A 4,420-nucleotide genomic window follows, 5' to 3' on the forward strand; every position below is an offset into this window, starting at 1 on the left:
GCTTTATTCTTTGAATAAAGAATTTATTCACTCAACCCAACCTTGACTTTAACTCCCAAGTTAACCTTCAGGTCATGTCAAGCATTTAATGTTTATTCTCTCTCCTCTCAACCTATCTCATATTGACACTTGTCATCCTAAGATTGGGTTGAAAGCCCTCACATGGATTGAATATCATTCAATCCTGACCCTTGTTGAGATTACTCAATCTCAACCATCCATTGCCCTATTTTCACTATAAATAGAGCTTTCATTCCTCATTTTCAAATCCTCAAGCAATTAGCATTCATAGTCATAATCCTGAAAACTTGTATGTATTTACTCTATAGTGAATTTTAGAGAGAGCATTTAGCATAAATCACATATATTGTCATTTTGGACTAAAATAAATCTTAGCTCATTTCATAATATATCTAATTAGTTTGTTTTACACTTGCATAGCATAGTTAATCATCCACAATCTTGAACCTCCATAAGCATCCATAGTGCAAAAAGTTGCTGAGAGCTACACTAATTTGGAACTTGGAGAGGAGAGGAACAAAGGAGGAGGTAAGAGCATGTTAAAAGGCATTTGGAGATGCCTTGTTGTATTTACTTCCATAGTTAAATATTTTATCATGTTTTTAGTGTCTCTTTTGATATGTCTGCTTAGATTAGTTTTTGGTTGATTAACACTAATGATTTCTTGTTGTTTTTGTGTGTTATACGACCACAGACTTTAATCTAACATTTGTCCATTTTGCAGAGCATCAATACTGAATGACATTCTCTCCCTTACCGGTGACCTGCTAAGCTAGGTGACATCAAAGACATCACATCCGGTATGCATCAATGGTAGTGTTGCACATACATCTCTTATACCGATAGCCATCCTATACTAGTTGACATCAATGACAACACAATGTCAACAATGACAATCACACTTGTAACAGTGGAGGTGGGAACACTAACACGGGGTTTGGCTTAGGCAAGCCCCTATACAACACAATCATTTTTCCTCATTTTTTGTATGTATAGGTTCATATCTGACAATGAAGGAGGTTACAAGTGTGCAAAGCAGATTGAGACAAACATTTCTAAATTTTGGACAAGCAACAACACTTAGACTAGGGAACCCTGTAAACGTGTCTAGTGCTTTTTGGCTGGAATCCTAGAAAATAGGTTTACAGGACCTCATGATTGTGTTCTTGAACCTTTATGTCATTTCAGACACCCTCAAGACTAGGGTCCCCTTCAACCATGTTGGACACTTTTGCCTCTCGATTTCAGCTATAGGTTCCTCTCTGTATCTCATTTCCATATCTGGCTTATGGTGTTGGTTTTTCAATTTTATATTTCACTATTTATGTTGAAAGTTATCATTTAACCTTGCTCATTCACACACACACTTCACAATCTCAATTCCATTGCAACAAAAGAAAAAACATTCCAAGTGTTTAGCTCACATATTAGGACTATTGGTGAACCTAATATGTGTTACAATGTTAATGCAATGGGAGATTTGAGATCTTAGTTTATGTTCCTACCCTTGGATCTCACTTTGTCACATATAAGTACTATCCATATTGTATGGATGTCTATATTGTGCGAGAATAAAATTAGAGGGAAGTATATGTAATTTTCTTTCTTGACATATATACAATATCCTCTCAACATATATGCATAGTTTTTTAAAGCATATATTTGAGGTTAACATATGTTGTTGTAAATAGTGATTTTGTTAAACTAGTTAGCATATAGCATATCTAGAGAGTCCTATTTGCATTGCATAAGTCTCCACTTAGGGACTTTTAGAGATTTGTCTCACCTCATGTGGTTAAGACATGTGTACTCACTTTATGAGACACCTAGTGATACACACTTGCCACTTGCTCACACACTTGTAAAGTGAGCTCACAAGTGTCTCATCTTTGGAGGGGTAGTTAATCATTGTTGCCTACCTTCGCACTTCACTACTTTTCCTATATAAGCAAGTTTTCTATGTACATTACATGCACTTCTATTCAATTATTTAGTTCTTGTATTGCATTTTAGTTTTCAGCTTTATATATTGACTATACACTTTCTTGACTTGTGTGACTCGTTGATGCTAGCATTCAAGCAAAGATCTTGGTAAATGATAACAATATATACATGAAATGTTCACTTGCTATTCAAGGTTTTTTAGAGGTAAGATATTTAGGGATTTGTTTGTGACTATATACTCACTATGTATTGGATAAGTAGCATGATATACATAACAAATAGTAGGATATATATAATCAACAAGTATATACACAATTTCGAGCCCGTATACATAATAAATTTGTTTTAACAATGGCTCAAAATATGTTGTATAGAAATTATTTAATTTTATTTTGAAATTTGTGAGTATTTCGCTACCAATGTAAATTATAGCCTGTAATTTGAAATTCATTTGAATAACCTTTACAAATTTGTAGGCATATGATTGGGGTTTAAAACAATTCTATAAGCTTTTGAAATATAAGAAGATCTAACATTAAAACTAGATTTTAAAATTATATTTGAATTACATTTGATATGATTTTAAAAATTTGGAATTAACCTTTTTAAATAGGATTTTGAAATCCATTGTCTCGTGAGGGGGCTTGTGCAGTATATATTTGTTTTTGTTTTTTACAAAGTTTTAGCTCTTGGTCATATTATGGATAGGAGCTCCACCCAACATCTAACCCTTGGTCATGTGAAAACACTAGCCCTAGATAAAACCCTATGTAGAAGGGGTTAAAACCAACTCCCTAGCAACTTAGCCCCTAAATACCTTTAGCAATCAATCACTTGGTTAACCAAGAGCTAGCAAAAAGGGAGCTTAAGCCTTTCCTTCACCATTGATTTTTTAAAGTACCTTGTAATCAAATCATGATTTTTTTTTTCATTTCTAATCATATTTTTGAGATTTTACAATCATTGGAAATATGATTTAGATGCCAAGCCAATGGTGAAGGTAAAATTAAAAATTTTTGCTGTAGATTTTTACGCCGAAGGTGTTCCTTTATCTTAGATGGACAACCTTAGATTCAACATCGTCCATATTTTCCAATAGGGGTGCAAGACAACCTGAGTATTTTTACTCGTCAGATTTTTCTTTGTTTCGCAATGATCATTGTTTCACTCATTGTTCTCACCTTTTGTTTTATTTTTTTTGTGTCCTCGCTATTTCCTTTTCCATCTCTCCCCTTCTCACTTTACGAGATATTAGGATTTTCGTACTATCTCCGCCAAACATTTCTCCCTCTCCCACACCTATGTGCCCACCTAACACCAACAAAAGCACTGCAATATCTGTAATAAGTTTGCAAAGAAACTCGTTTCCATTTGCAATATTTGTAACATAGGGAAAAGGACCCAGTAGTTGAGCGCGTTCCAATTCTTGTGATAGAAGTTGTTGATTTAATACCTCCATACTTGTTGATTTAATGTCCAACTTTTGTACTACATTGTACCAATAGTTGTATGATAAATACCAATAATTGAATGAATTATACCATTTGTTGTGAAAAGTAACCAATCATGTGATGCCACATCAGCTGCACAAGTATTGGGGCCCTTTTGCACACTTATTGGTCTCACTTTTTTGGGGGGGTTGTTTTGGACACCTTGACAAAAAGCATGTTGATGTGGCATCATATTTGATGATGTGGTCCTGAAACCTTAATTATAAGTAGAGGACTTGCCAAGTAAGTTGCTGTTAAAAATTTAGAGTGATTTGAAATTTCCACATAGGATATTGAGAAGTGCGAAGTTAGGGTGCACAACTTCTAGGTCCTCTCCCCTAATCAACAAATGACTTGCCTACTTCCCTAGAATGGAGATTTTGTTAGGTCCCAGAGACAAATGAGAGGAGGGAGGGGAGGGGGGAGGGGTGAATCAGTTGTCAAATAAATTTAAACCAAAACAACTTATCCAAACCAAATGCTTAATACCGATAAACCAAACTTTATGTTGGTAGACAGTTTACCAGTTAATTGCAGTATCGGTAAAGATTAATGCATGAAACAGAAAGACAATAACATCCACAACACATAACACCAATATTTGTATGTGGAAACCCTGTAAGGGGAAAAACCATGGTGGGAAACCTTACCCACAATCAGATGATACCTCTATAGATAGTATGTGTATACAAATGGGGTCTGCACATGCAAAAAGGCCAAGCGCTTAGAGCTCACTGCTCAAACACAAATAGGAGTCACACTGACTACAATTGGATGGTTAAATCCAATAATGATGTACTGCTCAAAATAGCATCTTCATATTTTGGATTCATTACCGGTTTAGTTCTAATTGCCTTCACAAAAACCTTCCTTCAACCTTCAAATGATGTCTGCATGTATAGCTCTACTTATTCTCGCATATACCTTCTTACAATTTCTTCCTTCAATCACATATCGATCTTACA

Source organism: Cryptomeria japonica, chromosome 4 (genome assembly GCF_030272615.1).
Source record: "Cryptomeria japonica chromosome 4, Sugi_1.0, whole genome shotgun sequence".
Taxonomy (NCBI): Eukaryota; Viridiplantae; Streptophyta; class Pinopsida; order Cupressales; family Cupressaceae; genus Cryptomeria; species Cryptomeria japonica.